Source organism: Cheilinus undulatus, linkage group 2, assembly GCF_018320785.1.
Source record: "Cheilinus undulatus linkage group 2, ASM1832078v1, whole genome shotgun sequence".
NCBI lineage: Eukaryota > Metazoa > Chordata > Actinopteri > Labriformes > Labridae > Cheilinus > Cheilinus undulatus.
The window spans coordinates 47,476,677-47,493,848 of record NC_054866.1 but is presented as its reverse complement, the minus strand read 5'-3'; positions in this window follow the sequence as shown (position 1 = coordinate 47,493,848).

Sequence of the window (17,172 nt, the reverse complement as noted above, 5' to 3'; positions counted from 1 at the left end):
AGGCTAAATATAACACTGTACAGGAAAAACAGCTCTATAATGAGTAAACTAAGCTCTGTATTACTCTGCATTGAGTACAGCTGCTGCAGGAGGTGATTTTATTCTGTTCATTATGGAGTACATAATCAGCATTTAGAGTTTAATAAAACACTTTTTAGAGTAAATCAACTCTGAAAACATTACCCTGCAAGCAGAGTGACTTTTACTTTATATAGACTGGGACCTAATGTTAGATTTTTCAGAGTAAAGTTTTATTCAATTTGAGTAAAATCTACTCAGGTAAATTTACTGTGTATGGTTTACTTGTCTTTTAAATGTTTTTTAATCTTGAAATAAAATTTGTATGAGCACTTGTAAGCAAATTTTTGCTTTTAATAAGTCAAATGAGATGTTTTATAATAAAAAAAAGACAGATCATCTTACTAAGATGTTGTTTTTTTTGTTTTTGTTTTGCAGTGCATGGTAGCCTGAGGACCAAAGACACGTCAAGACAAACAAATAAGTCTGCCCACACCGAAAAGAAACACCTGGACCAAACTAAATATGAAACAGCTGACTCTACAAGGCTCCGTGTCTGTACTTTTGTTGGGACTTGCAGCAGGGAGGCAAAATATAATCTCTGGTTTTAAATCCCAGACTTTCCCCTGAAGGACTAACAGCATCAATGACCTGTTTGGGGCAGGAGTGTGAGTGTTTATTTCTGTGAAATCATCTGGTGCATGAGGGCTCTGATCTGGACACCAAATTACATACTTTCTGTTCTCATATCTGCAGACTTTCCTGTGGGACTTACCCAGAATTCATTGCAAACCTTGGTAAAAATGATTACCACCCCCCTAAGTGTACAAGTGTAGACAATTCCAAAGGCTTCAGTAAAGTTTTGAAAAAAAAACAAAACAAAATCAAAGCAAGCAGGGGAGTGAAGTTACAGTGAATGCTGCCACTTTATTGTTATTTATAACATGTTTTCAGGGCTATGCCTTTTAGCTGACGTACTGATGTTTATATATTTCAAATCTATTGATTGTTTCCTTAAATATATAAATAAGTGCTGTCAGTCAATTTAAAAATGTAGTTATCATAGGCTTTATAAATATTTTATCACAATTAGTGTGTATGTTGACTTGGGCTTTTGTAGAATGTTTCTAGTTGTTTACTCAAAGTGCTTTCACACTGCTGGCCACGCCCATTCACTCACTGATGTCAACGGTTGTTATGGAAACGTGTATTTGAACCGACAAATAAAGATCAGCTTAAGTTTATATTTAGTAACTTTAAGTTTTCATAATTCTAATTTGACGAAATATGTCCACGTTATTTGATTATTTCAGGCTCTCTCTGAAAGGTTTTAAGCATTACTGTAACACAGTTTTTACCTTGAAAAAAATCAATAAAAACATATGGAAAATTTACATCTAATTTATTACTTAAAGTCAAGGTTTTTGGGATATTCATCATTTTTTGAGTGTACTGGTAGATTTAAAAATAACACAACAACATCTTCTGGTGAGGAGGTTAGGACTTTCCTCTCTGTTACTGTCTACATGTTTGTCTTGTTTGTGCACGTGTGTGTATCTCTGTGGTGGCAGACAAACACGGAGGCATAGGTGGTTTTACTACAGTAGGCAATCTGGGGTGTCATGCTCCAACATAACCATTCTAGATGTGCATTAGATATTAGATATAGACAGTGCTTAGCAAATTTATTAGACCACCACCCAAAGTAAGGTTAATGCCACAGCTGCATCATGAAGTGCTTTAATGTGGACTCTTTCATTTTCAGTCAGCTCTCCACGTTTTACCATTTTGAACAGGAATGAGGAATTTCAAACTGAATTCACCCAAATTTGAGCCGGCTCACTGGGCTTCTCTGAGAAGTCAGAAATGAATCAAGCATAACATTCAACCACTAAAACTCATTTTGCTGTTCAGGAATGCTAGTAAATAAATATAACTTGACATATTAATCAAGAAATATTAATGTGCTTTACTATTTTTTTCAGTTTTTTGTAAATCAGTAAATTTGAAAATTCATGGATAACAATAATGATTATGTTTTAGCATTAAAAATATCATTTGGGTTAAAGAGCTTCTGTATATTGGTGTATTAACCATTGCAGAAACATAAACAATGATTTTGGTAATTACCAATGCTGTTAATTTAGGGCAGCTGTGGCATAAACCTTACTTTGGTTAGAGTTAGGGTGGTCTAATTAATTTGTTAAGCACTGTATATAGGTATACATTTAAAATTACTTTTACTGAGTAAGACTTGTATTTTGAAAGTTAATAAGGCGAGAGAGTGAATAAAGTAGCATTCAATCAATTTTGAAAAGTCCTGATATATCCTCATCAGACAAATTATATTGAGGCACATCTCTGTAGACATACTGAAGTCATGATTTGGTGGATTACTGTGTGGTGAAGTGGCATTCACTGAATAAAAAAGTATGATTTCTGTCAGAAGAGGGGATATCGCATCAAAAGTGAACATTTATTTATATTTTTACCCCACACATAGCCGAGACACATGTTGAAATATTTTGACCCATGGGTGTAGCACAGGGGGGACAGGTACTGATTACCCCGGCCCACAGTAGGGAGGGGCCCTTGAGAAGGCTGCAATGAAAAGTGTTTTAATTTTATTTACTTCCTAATTAGTGCCATTACTGAATCAAAAGCTTCTAAATAAATCAGTCAACAAACTGACATTTGTATCAAATAGAATAAGATAAAATACTGGGGGGCCCTGCTCCTCCCTTAAAAATGTCTAAAGTGTCTAGTCCAGCGCTGAGAAATAATGCAAGTAAATTTTATTTAACCATACTGACAATATTGTTAATTAATGAGGAAATTATGGTTCAAAAATAAATTAAAATGCAGAGATATTTGTAAAAATTATGCAAAAGTTGTTGCTTGGCTAGTAAGTTAAGGGGGGTCCTATTTTATTTTCTTTCTAGGGGTCCTAAATCCATACTTACACCCCTGTTCTGCCCTGGTGTGTTTGGGTTATTATGCTCTTCTAAGAGGTGATGATCAAGTACTGTTGGCTGTTCATATTTCATATTTACGTATTTCCTTTAGTGCTCTTTTTTACCTAAGAAGAGATGTATTGAAATATTTTGTCCACTTGCTTTGCAAAAGGAAGAGCTCCATATTAAGAGGTGTCCAATTACAAAAACTACCCTTGACTGCAGGAATAGAGACCAAGGGCACTTACTGTATGTCTCGATAACAGGTTATGTTGATCTTTGGGATGCGTTGTATGATGATATCAATTAACCTGCATCATTTTTAAATCGCACCCATTTTTCTGCAATTAATAAATCAACCTTAAAATAACACTGGGCGTTTTTTTCCTCATTATCTAATGGTGCATTTGGTGCATTTGCAACGTGCCCTATTTCTTATTTTACACCATCTCAAACCCTCGTAGACTCATGCACTGCACACCTACAGCCATTAAAGTCAATGATGGCTCAGTGCTCTGACTTTCGGGTGGAGACTGGTGCGATCATCACGACTTTAAAACCTGTGAACTCTCTTAAAGTGAGCAGCCTCTGGAGAAAGTTCCTGTATTTCAAACTGAAGGTGCAAATCTGTCTCATTTGGTCCTGGCCCACTTACATGAAACACGTGTAGCCACATAAATCCACATTCATCTTTCTCACTGAGGCCACAGTTTTATATTCATGTGGGAACATTGGGAACACATGCTACCACGCCCATCCTGGCCCAGTATGGAAGCATGTTCCTCTGCAGACTCCAGTCTAACCCATTTATCTTCATTTCTTCACAGGAGCGACCTGGGAATTCCTGTGAACCTCTGGGGTTTATGGGATTTATTCTTAGAGTTCAGAAGAACGGGGGAACATGTGAAAGAGTGAAAAGAAGAGAGGAGGAAGGGAGGAAATCAATATGCAGCCTCAGAGAGGAGAGGTGAGCTATTAGAGGTAGCAGGTGCTTTGTTAACGCTGACAAAGACAAATAAAGCTTTGGCCCGACTGAGTTAAATAATGACATTTCCTCTGCAAAAAGCCTGATTCCATGATTTATTTAATGAGTCTGACTGTGTGAGGGGGAAGATAATCTCAGGATATCTGGAAGTTTTTAATCACTGCTGCAGCTGAGAGACAACAGTTGCAGTTTGAGCGACAGCGAGCGCCCCAGATTCAGAGGAGTGTGTGATCTATGTGTCGGTACGAGGTCTGCAGGAGTACAGCTAGTTTATCATGGCGGCTGTCACAGAGGCTCCTCTGTGGCTCACTCCATCCTCGGCACTAAAGTAGGGCAGCAGAGACTGAAAGACTCTGGGAACACCTTGGAAAAGTTGTGGAGATAGGAGAGAGGAGGCCTCCAGTTACACTTGGGATTTTTATACATTAATCTGCATTAGTCTGTGGTTTTATGATCTTAGATTTAAAAATGTGGGAGATCCCAGACTTAAGGACTGATGATTAATGTTATAGTACTTCAGACACACTCATGGTTAGGCCAGACTGTGAGACCAGCAGTGTCAGGTAGCATTACTTTACAGTTACATTACTGCTTTATAGACTGAAAAAGTCATGTGACAGTATACTTTTACATGACCAAAAATGAGAACACTTTTAAATCTCCTCACAGATGTTAGATGAAGAACAAAAACATAACCATTTAGCTCATGATCTGCCTTTAAATGTGTTGACTCTATCATTAATCTCCTGCCTCGTTTATGATTCATAATCTGTCACTCAAAGAACAAAATAACAGACATGTAAACCTTTACAGCTCTACGTATGCACACCATCTAATAATGAACTGGATAGAGGTATCTGCATAAGGCTAGACATGTTTCTCATTATGTTTACATATGCATACGGCTGCCTTATGAGCCTTTTTGTATTCTATTTTTGTCTACACACAATGAGTGATACTACAGGACACCACTAGAGGGCACACCAGACAGCTCAGGCTGTATGTGTGAGATGTAAAGTACAAACATGGTGACGAGGGCGTTACTAATTCAGAAATCAGAACTTACTGTACTCAGCAAAACCTGCAGTGTTGAAATCTCAGTGTTAAACATTTCAGAGTTGATTTTCAGACCCAAAGTGTAATTTTAACTCCATTCTGAGTTAAATGGTCCTCTGTGTTGAAGTTAGTAGATAGTGTTAATGCATTCAGTGTTAATTCAGCTCAGTAGAGAGTCATCACCATGCACTGAGTGTTTGATGTGTTTTAGACACACTTACACTAATATGTACGTACTTATATGTGTTTAGATGTCACCTGTAGTACAGAGATCACTGCTGGGTTTTCTTCGCTCATGTTTCTGGTGGATTATTGTGGTTTTTGATGTGAGACAGATCTGCACCATGAACGTAGTTAGCCATTGAGTTACTGGGTTCCCAGATGTGGCATGAACTGATTCTCATCAAAATACATTTACCAACTCTGCATTTTGCCCTCCACTCCATCCTTACTGAAAAACATGTGACTTTGTCACAGATGTCCAAAATAAAGCGGCAATCTTGAGTACTGAAAACTACAATGCAATACTAACAATAATTTAAAAATTGTATACATTTCAAAGTTTACATAAAAAGTGGAGTTAACTCTCTCATTTTTCTGAAAACACCACAGTGAAGTGTTGAGCTACAGTAGCACTGGTCACTGTTAAGCAGAGCTAATATTTAACTCCATGAAGTGTCAATAATGACACATAACTAGTGTTAAGGTCTTAACTCTCCAAAAAGAGTCAAATCAACACTCTGTGGTGTGGACTCATACTGTAGAAGTGTTATTAACTCTGGTAGCGTTAATTTGTGTATGCAGGTTTTGCTGTGTATGTTGAAATTCATTTCCAATAGAAGTATCAGATCATTTCCCCCCGTACATGGATGTAGCAGTCCTGGTGTTTTAGTTTAACTGGTGACCATGCTATCTGGTGACTTTCAGCCAACTGCATTCATAGATTTTATCATAACAGTAGCTATTATACATAAAAAATACAAGTACAAATAGAACTGTATTTATTCAAGTTTATCATCAAAAATTAGTTTCTTTTTCCTTGGTGTTGGATTCAAACCAGGGCTGTGAAATTATTTTTAAAAAATCTTGACTAATAATCTGTGTGAAATTCCACAACTTTGCATTTGAAACAGTTTTTGTTTCATGGTGGATTTTTGTAAAGTCTTAAACTAAGTGTAATTGGCTTCCTGTTTGGATACAGACCTGCTTTATTTTGAAAGAAAATCAGGACCTTTGTGCAGATTTAAGATTATGACATCAACTTATAGATACAGTATGTAGATTTCTGCACTGAAATATCAGTATTGAAAACTGAAATGGTAAACGACATCCAATATTATAAAGAGGTCGTAAAGTATCTCAAATATTTTCTAAAGTTTCAAAAACAGATGAATTCTTGTTTTTTATAACTAAAACAGGATGTGTACTGTCTGGTGGCTGACAGGTTTTGTCCGATCACCAGATTCACCCTGTAACAAGGAAACCCCCAGACTCGCCGTTTCAAGCGAGTTCAGACCAGCACTACTCTGCACCGCCCACCTCCACAGCCTCCTCCTTAACACTACAGTGCATGTGGAGGCTTTACTAGAGCACATGTGCATCCTGGGACTGCTGACAGCGTAAACCTGGAAGTGCCTTTCTCAGTGCATTTCTCCTTGGTCGTCTGTTTCATTAGTATGTCTTATGATGTGCACAGTAACAAGAAGTAAACAGCAGAGGACAGGTCTGGTCTGTACCCCTTATACTGGGCTGTTGTTCAGGTTGAGAGCCCCCTGGTGGTGGAATTGTATTCAAAAAGGAACTTGTTATGGATTGGAATTAAATGATAGAAACTGCAAAAAGGTAAATGTCTGGCAACACAAGGTGTGGATGACTTTGATGAAGCAGTGATGGCCTTTTTTTATTTACATCACTGTGGCTGCAGGGATACGCTGCAGTGGCTTTAACAGAAAGAGTGCTAACAGGGAAAATAAAGCATGTGATTAATGAGACTATAAAAATAATGCACTGACTTTGGCTCTTAATTGCATCACAGTTAATGCTATAGAAAGCCCTAATATAATAACATTAATTTACATTCTTCTCATTGTCGTTTTACTGAGCTGACCTTGAGCACATTGTGGTATAAACGGTCAGTTCCTGAAGTGGGCTAGCTTGCACTTATTTCACCACAGATTTCAACACTGGATTGATATCTTTATGAGACTTGCTAATAAGTTTGAGAACGTTCCATGGTCGGTCTGAGCAGATGAGGAGGATAACTGTCCTGCAGCAGCTAAAGCCAGTGTTATGAGTGCATGCGATGCCCAGCAGCTGACTTTTCTTTTTCAAGGCAAAAGTCATTGGTACAGCATTTTTGGTTTAATCTGATGCACTTCGAGCTCATGTTCCCCCTTTGCAAGATGTGATGCATGGTTTTGCACCAGTGATAAAATAACACAATGAAGACCTATCAGACCTGATGAGCTGAAACATTGCTATTTAAAAGTTCTGAAAAATGCAGAACCTGGTCCTAAGGATCTGGGTTTCAGTCTCTATCCCTACATGTGACAGGAAAGCCCCGGCCCATGATCATTGACATCTAGGGGATGAATTGGGCCTAAAGTCAGGCCTTAAATAGTCTAGTGCCTGGGTGTCAAACTCAATCTCAATAGGGGCCGGATTCTGGATTCAGGTCTTACCTGAGGGCCTAGCAGGGTCACCCTTTTAACCATAAACTGTCAACCTCATTTCACCAGTAATAAAATATGAAAAGAAAATACCTTAGTACTGATGATAAATGATTTTGAAAATAAAAAAACGTTAAGAAGATAAGTTTAAAGGCTCACAATCAGAGAAAAGTAAATTTATTAGTTCAAAAAGGGTCAAAATTGAAAATGAAAAATAATGTTTTTTTAAGGCAAATATATCAGAAAGAAAGCAAAAACCATGAGTTTAAAAGGTCCAAAAATGATTCAAATTTTTAAATTGTGAGTCTAAAATGTCAAACTATGGAATTATGAAGTCACAGGAGTTGAACATGTAAAAAAATACAAAATAATTGAAAAGGTCAAAATATGACTTAAACTGTAGAATTATGAATCTAAAAGCACAAAATATTATGTAAAAAGTCAAAAATATGAATTGAAATGATCAAAGTACAAAATAAAAAGTCAGAATCCGAAGTCTGAGTCTTAATTGTGAGATCCAAAATTGAAAATATGAAATCAAAACAATTTCTCTCCCACATTCCTGACTTTTTATGTAATTATTCATTATTTATGTAATTATTTATTCAGATTTCATGAATAACAAGGATATCTTAAATCATCAAGGATACGTTTACATTTTTATACTTGAGGAAATCTGCAGACCTCATACTGATGGGCTGGTTATAACAGAAATATATAATCTTGTGGGCTGGATTTAACCGTTCCACAGGCCGGATTTGGCCCCCGGGCCTTGAGTTTGACACCTCTGGTCTAGTGTGTAGCCAGCCTCAAACATGTAGCCTTTACAATCATTACTGAACTGTTCCCAACACTTTACTGCAGGAACTCAATCCAATAGAGGGACTTCAGCTTTGCTGCACTAATAAAAGGGTGTTTTTATGCTTTTCTTGGCTTCATTATCATGATGATTTGATCTGACCTGCTTTTACAGAGCACTGTTTCCATGTAATCTTTACATATAGTTAATTGTTCCCATTGGAAAAGAGCAAACATAACCAGCAGCACCTCCTGCCTGTTCTCAGATAAATCATGAGTTTCTGCACAGGCAGAAATGTTCAATGACGTTATATCCTCTCTTACAGTAAGTAATAAAACCCTTGGAGTAACTTACCTCCTGTATCCTCAGAGCGTTTGTGCTTCTGACACACCCTACAACACCTCTGGGAGCTGAACTAGACACATTAATATTCATCACAACAATGGAGCACAGCCCAGAGGCCGGCGTTCTAGAGAAGGTGGGAGAATTCACTGCTAAGAATACACCGTTTGAGTGAGATTAGGCTGTGACAGAGAGACTTTTCATGGAGGCAGAGCAGCTCTGGAGACAGAAATAATCCTCTGCTGATACACATCCTCCAGCAAACACCGGGTGTCATGATGTGAGCGTGCCGTCTGTTTGAACTCTGGTCCCAGTTTGAACTGAAAACTGTAACAGAGTTTTTGTCATCGTCCTCCTCTTAGGTGATTTAGTTGGGTTTGTTTTGCTGTGATTGAGGTGTAAGTTTGTCACGAACATTCCTGTAATTTTTAATAAATTGTCCTAAAAAATGACAGAAGATAAAACCTGTCAACACGAGGGAAAAGATCCAGTTTTCAGCTTTTAATATTCTGCAGCACAACATTTTAATTGGCAGAAACTTCTGTGATTTAATCATCTCTTTTTCTTCAAAGATTTGTTTTCACTGATCTTGTTTTCTTTTTCTAGCAAAACTATCAAATCACTTTTTAATGAACTTCAGTCTCCTCCCTGTTTGTCTGAGTCATCCTCGTTTAACGAAACAGTCCTAGTGCTCCTAGTGCTCAGATTTGAGACTTTATTTTCTGACTGAAGCTAAACTCTAGTGAAAAGGAACTCCTGTGTTGTTCCTGTGAAGGAAGGAGGAGGAAAACAGGATAGATTCTGTTCTTGTGAGTAATGCTTCCAAACATATGCTGCATTTAATGCTCAAACCGTTCAGAGCCAGTCTCCCTCAGTGGAAAGTTGTCCTATCAGAGGATCTGTGTGGACGGTCACAGTGGCACAAATGAGTACATTTATAGCTTGTAATTAGGGATAAAGATTTGGACTTGTGGCCAACAAAATCCTCTTTGAGGGCTGTTTTTTATGCAACATTTCCACAGTCAGTAGTAGTTTCTTTGACGGTACAGTGACTTCCAATAGGGAGAACGGCGTCTATCTTATTCCAACAGAGCGACCCTGCAGGCTGCTACTTTGGCAACAGGTGTGAGGTTTGTTCAGCTTTATGGCACTAGTTCACCTGAAAAGACAGCCTATGTCAGCAGTGTTCGCTATATTGGTTGGGTTAAAAGCCCTGTTTGCATTTAGCATTCTGGGCATTTGAATTCCAAGTGACTGCGCTTTAGCACATGCATCCCTGCGATGCATTAACATCAAGTCTTCAGTGATGACCTGACTTTGGACATCACTCATGCCTGCATACTGGTAGATCAGTGGTTTACATTGCTGCCTGTGGTATGGGAGACTGGGGGTTCAAATCCCAGTCAGAGCATGACTGGGCACCAGATGTAAAGTGTAACTTTCCTGCCTCTTATGCAAACAACTCATACATCATTTCTGTGGTTCTCCTCGCAATCCCTGCATGCTATGCAGCAAAGCTGCTGATAATTACAACGGATTGGGGTGAATTAGCCACTATTTAAGAGGCTAGTGGTGACTTTTTACCAGCTTTTCTCCCTGACCTTTAACCCTTAGAGGTCCACTGACTAGTTTGCCATTTGTTAATACTTTTCTTTTGACAATATAAACCACTCAGAAAATGTATACATATGCTTGATATCATTTTTTCTGCACTCTCATCTTTATGAAATGAAAAATATAAATGTTTACGTTTGATTTACTGTATTAGACCTCCAAAAAAATACAAACCACCAAAAATGGATTTTTAAAAATGGATATTTAAAAAAATAAGTTGTCATTTTTGAAAAGAAATTACAAAATGCTGTATTATGAAAACAATACCAGTGCCAGTCCTGTATGGTCTACTGCCCCATGTGTAAAATACATTTTTATATCAAATTAAAATGATCATATTTCCTATTTTTCATGGCCTATTGACATCAAACAAAATGGAAAAGAAAGAAAGAAAGCTTAAATCACAATTTACACACTAAAGTGATCGCAATACAAATGTGGTTTTGTTTTTATGTTATCTTGTGACAAAATAGCGAATGAGGAAATCACCTCGGCACGATTGTGGACCCCTAAGGGTTTAAAGGACATGTGATAACTGTTTAGTGAATCAGTTCAGATGAGCCACTTCTAAAACTTGCTTTCTTCTGTGGGTGAATGGAGCCAGCTCTCATGATAGAGACAGTCTCCTTTTTTCATTTATATGTTTAAAAAATATAAAAAACAGGGAAATGGTCTAAAGGAGTCTCTATTTTTGGAGCTCTTCTGACTGAGCAGAGCCCTGTCCCGGTAACTAAAAAGAGAATTACTCTCACTTTGAGCCCGTTGTTCATCACGAGGGGGGGTCCAAACTTTGGCCCACGGGCCAAATGAGGCCCACGGTCCTCTTTTGATTGGCCTCCAGCAAACTTTGAATATAAAATAAAATTATAACATGAAGCTTTTGCTTGACTGTGTTGTTCTTCTTAGTTTCAGCACAAGGCAGTGCTACCATGCTAATTCTGTAAACAAACATTTCACAAGAAAAATTTAATGATGTTTTTATCAATGTGTGACTACACTAAGACAACACTGTAAATGATAAACATATTGGCAACCAAAGTAATTAAAAATCAAGTAGTTATCTTGATTTTTAATGCCCTAATTAATTACTCCACTAAATAGCAGCACCAATAGTGTTCCAAGTGCAGAGCCAACCAGGCCCCCCTGAAATCTGACTGGCCTCCCAAAAATCCTTAAATTTGTTGGCTATTTGCTTTGTCAACCACTAACTAGCCATGTTATCACACTCCATCACTAAGAATAGTTTAATCTACATTAGACTTTAATATCCTCAAGCTGTGGTATACAAAAGTAGCCCCACCGTTCTTATATATTTCAATATGTGGCTCTCAGTTGCACAAGTCTGGACACCCCTGGTTTATCATTTCCACAGCTCGGCCCTGTCGGCTGCTTTCAGCACTGTAAGTCTTGGTGGCGGGGGTGATGTTTGTCAGCTTTGGGTGCTGAAAAGGTCAGCTTTCATTATTGAGCTGAACCAATAACCTGCCATTTGAATTGGTGATCTTCAAAGGTCACGTTATTCAAAATCTTCTTTTTCCTGACAAAAATATTGTAGCCCTAGTCTGGCCACAGACCCACTCAAAATAAGGGAAGTCCCTACTCTCCTTCTCTTGCTAGTGCTGCCTTTCATGCGTATCTCTGGCCACCAAAATCACATCAGTCATGAGAACAACTGAAACTGACACTGAAACTTCCCAGAGGTGTTTTTGGGACCTTCCAGACCAGTTTAGAAGACTTTATGTGACCTTGAATGCTTGCCAATAGGTGATGCATGTATCAACCCAGTCTGATCTGGGTAAAGGCATCCTTGAAATCCCCTATATGCAGTCTGAGCTATCGGGCATCAAACCGTTTTCAGTACGCATTGAGGTACATCCACACGAAGGAATACCATTTGGGTTCCAAGTGCCCAAAGTAGAAATAAATCTCTGCTAATGCACTAAATAAACAGGGAAAGAGACAGAAAAATACAGTGACGGCAGAAGCTGAGAAACAAAGAGGGTGTCCAAGCAGAAGCCAGTTTAGAGTAAATACTGGACAGGCTTTTACATGTTGGTGAGAGGGTCGTAAAACCATTGCTACAAGTCTAACTGAGCTGGCTGCACTGCTATTAGACTGGTGAATAATGCCCATGCGAACAGTTTGCAAATAATGGGCCGTAGACACTAGCAAAGTCATATTTGAGCAAAATCTGCAAATTGAATTGTGAATTGAACGATCAATGTCATTGCACACTGTCCCTCTATAAATGAAGAAATCAAAACAAACACTTTTTGGTATGATGTTGAAGTAATGGCGGATGATGCTTCTATTAACTTACCGGTTATATGTTTGAATAAACAGATTAGATCATTTTTCTCCCACAGAACTCCCGCCTCCATGAAAAGAAAAAGTGAAAAATGTAATCACCCTTTAAAGATTTTCTGTGTTTTCAGTTGCAACCTTGTTAATGTGTAGTTGTACATTTATTTAGGCTTCTTTTAGCTGCCTGGATGATCCTGTTCGTGCTTGTTTGCAGTAACCTGACTGATCAGGAGTGTAACATTGTGCACGCTACAAAAAAACACCACAACACACTGTGACCTTCTTGCTGGAAGCCGGAGGAACTTCTTTAGTGGCTTATGGAGAAAGGTGTGTGGAAGGAGAGTGACAAGAGGTTGGTCGGACCATGCTGTGATACTGTGACTCCATTTCCCAGGGGCCTTTGCAACAGCAGCGCACAAAACAGCCACTAGCCGCTTAGCCGATGGCATGGAGAGGGCGGAGACGATTTGGCCAGAGGTCACAGGAGCTGATAGGTTGGCTGGTTTGTGGAGTCATGGTGGATGCAGGGTGCAGGTGTTTGTTGATCAGATGGTGCTGGTGCACAGGATTGTGGGTAGATGGATATGTCAGAGAGTTGGACCCCCACCCCTTCTCGATTGTGATGCTTGTCAGGGCAGGGAGGACGGTGATGTGTGGAGGTGGATCAAACCCTGATTGTCTTCATTTTTGACTCGACTAAATCAAGCCCTCTGAAACTCTTTAGTAATATCTGAATGGAACACATTACCAGGTGCCTTATTGGATCAACTTTTGCTGTTTAAACTTAGCTCCTTGGTATTTTGTGCCCTCAATTTCACCTGGAAGGCAGTGGCTGCCTGAAAGTCATGTCCCACCCTATAACCACCTTCCAGTCAGTTGACATCATTAGCTTAACCTCTCATCCAATCACCAGTCAGCACTGACCAGCCCAACGAGCTTGACGCTTTCCCAGACAACTATGCTAACTTTATTGCTAGCTTCTATATTAGGCACAAGTTTGTTAATATTAGCTGCCTTAAGTAAAATCTGGATAATGTCATAGATTAAAACAAACAAGCAAACAAAATCAACCCTGCTGGATCTCCTTAGCAAACAAAGAGAAGCTTATTTATTTGGTAGGCATCTAGATGTCTGCTAGAGCCTAGCTAACTTAAAGACATGACAGGGACGGGTAATGTCTCCCAAGCTGCTCACACTGGCTACCAGTTGGTTGGTTGTGGATAACTGAAAGGGGCCAAGGGGCTGCCTACCAGTTTTTGAAAATGTAAGTGAACCCCCAGCTCAAAGCTAACTCCGCCCACTTATGTAATTAAAAAAATGCAAAGAAAGTGGGCAGTTTGGTACTGAGAGGGGGGAGAGGAAAAGGACGGGGTTTTCCAGATGAGGCGGAAGTGACAGTGACCCCCCTCGCCAGAAAGTGACACAGAGTCCCACAGCCCTGCTGCCTCAGAGCGATCTTTTGAGGTGGAGGATTTTTCCCCTCCAGAGTCCCCTGAAGCAGGCTGTAGTGCGGTGGTTGAAGCGTGGTGGTTATGAGCACTACCTGTTCGGTCCATTTGCTCCAGCACTGGCGTTACTGAAGTCGGAGCTCTCAGAGCCAAAGCAGTACAGGTGCAGGCAGGAGAGGATGGGAGTGGTCTCTGAATGGTAAAGCCAGTTAGAGGCAGTAATGTTCTACCTTTTATAAAGAGTCTGTAGGTTTCTACGTCACATAAGCCCCACCTTTTCAGAAATGATTTTTCAAGGCAGATGTCTGTTTGAGCTAATTAAAAGCTGTAAAATCCAGATTTTTATCAGTTTGGTGCAAATTTGAGAAATAACACCAGCACTGATGTGTTTCATTATAGTTCTATCAGAAACTTCAGTGTACAGATGAAAAAATTGTTTAAGTGTTCACTACTTCTTTAAGCACTAGCTTGACAAAGATTCCTCACTGAATGAAGGAGAAAACAATTAAAACACATCTTTTTCATGCTTAAAGGTGTCAAACATTAAAACAGCAGCTGGGAACCTCAAACTGATTGAACTCCTGGTTATGCCTTAGTAATCTCAAGGCAATATTTACCAACCTTATTTACACGTAACTTATTTTCAAGTCATATAGAAGAGGAATTGTTTTGTAGACTAACCTTTATTAACACGGGGCTGTTGCCATCATTAGATACTTAATGCAATAAGGCCAATTCTCATGGAATGGGATGTTTTCCCCAAATAACTGCATAATGGCTCAGTGTCTCTGTGCATTGGTTATACAATAGTAAATAAGTCAAAAAGCTGTCTTTTGACTCATTCAAAAAGTTTTAGAGCATGCTCTTTTCTGTGGAGCTTGAAAACAGCATCACGCCATTTGGCTGCATGGAGACAGTCCCAGATTCTAGCTTGAACAGCATCGTCGACTCCAACTGACAAACAATGGCAATTTAAACCGGGATTTCTATCAGCAACATGCGACACCTCTCCTATGTTATCTTGTTTAATATGAGCATAGAAAGGTGCTTTGTCTAAGTATAAAGTATGTACAGCATAAATCCTCTTTTCCACATCATTTGTTTAGTTCCATCATATTAAACACTTGCTGTCCTTTACAAAACCCACAGCAATATCAAAACCAACCGCTCCCCGCAAGATTAGCGCTGCACCCAAAGCTGCCCTCTAGAAGCTGGTATATACAGAGTATGCTGCCTGGAAGGAAGGTGCTAACTATGCCAAACTGCCTCAAAGTTATGCACAGCCTGGCCGGCCCCAAAGGCCTCACTCAGCATCCTAGAAGGCATCTACATGCCTATAAAAAAGCTTCTCTTACTTGCTATGGAGATTCAACTGGGTTGATTTTGTTTGCTTGTTTGTTTGAATCTGATGTTATTCAGATTTGATTGAAGACCACTAATATTAACAAACTTATACCTAATACAGAGCATAGCAGGCAAGCTAGCATAGTTGTCTGGGGAGACGGCAAGCTTGCTGGGTTGATACGATGGTGACTGGTGATTGGATGAGAGGTTAAGCTAATGACTTCACATGACTGGAAGGTGGTTGGAGGGCAGGATGGGCACTTCCAGGTAGCTGCTGCCTTCCAGGCGAAGCTGAGGGCACAAAACACCATCAAGCTTGAACTTACCTCTGAACAAAGCAGCTAGTGTTATCAAAGCACTGATTCTGGCACTGGTTTAACAAATAAATGTGTGAGGGCTTACTCCTTCAGACTAAAGATGTTACTTTGCTTCAATGGTTTATTTTACCCATAACCATGTACAAATAAACAAAACCTTTACAGCTTTGTATGGTCACACATTTAGCATTCATTGGTCCATAAGCACTCCTCACGGCGACATGAAAACACTGTAATAAGACACCGACATTGATTCCTAGCATCGGCGTCTCAACGTTGCACTGACGTCACAAATGTACCATCCATTCTAACAGTTTCATTGCAAATCAAAATAGTCACATGCAATGATTGAAAAAAATTACATTACCTCATGTCACATAGAAAGTAAGCGAAAAGTTCCATCATTTAGAAATAAGTACTCTTCAGAGATTTGTCTCTTTCTTTTTTTAAGTCCTAGACATTCTTTCAACAGCGTTGTTGGTCTCATTTGGGTTGTAAACATTAGTTACAGTAACTCGCTTCATTCACCTGACTGGCTGTGTGCCGTCTCTCAAGAGAATTGGTCAATCAATACTATCAATCAACTGATCGAGAGGGGTTGGTCAGTAGTCAATCAAAAGGAATTTGTCATGGAAGGACATGATCGTCTTTGGGCTCAGTTTGGGGCGACAGGACACCAGTGAGAGAGCGGAGAACAGACTGAACAGTAGATTCATTTAAATATAAGACACCCTGAGAATCACTACTACCACTCTTCATCCCTCCATCTAGCCTCTCTCTTCCTCTACCTCTTCTTCTATGGAACGATCACTGTCTGGTGGGCGTGGCCTCGGCGGTGGAGAAAGATGGTTGGTTGGTAGTTTTTTTTTTTTTTTTTTTTTTTTTGTTGTGGCGGAAGCCGGTTGCCATGCAACAGGCTCCTTGGTGGTTGGCATGGAGACAGGTTAAGGTGGAATCTGACCTGGTAAGGTAGTATGCAGCACGTACAGTAGTATGAACAGTTTAATGTAATAAGCAGCTCTGGAGACAAATACGCTCATTTAAACAGAACAAGTGCTCTTAATGAAGATTTAAGGATCAGTGCACCCAAAATGTAACACATTTATTTAAACTGGAGGTATCTAACTTTGCAGATCTGCTTTATGATATCTTTCTTTGAGATATCTGTCACCATTCTCTAAACAGGAACTGTTTTTCTGATGCACAAAGAGTTTTATTTGATTGTTTTCTGCAGTAAAGATAGTCCCAATAAAAGCTGTTATCAGTGAGGAAACTATGGAATAAAAGGTACAGTGTGTAAAACTGACATTATCAGTCACATC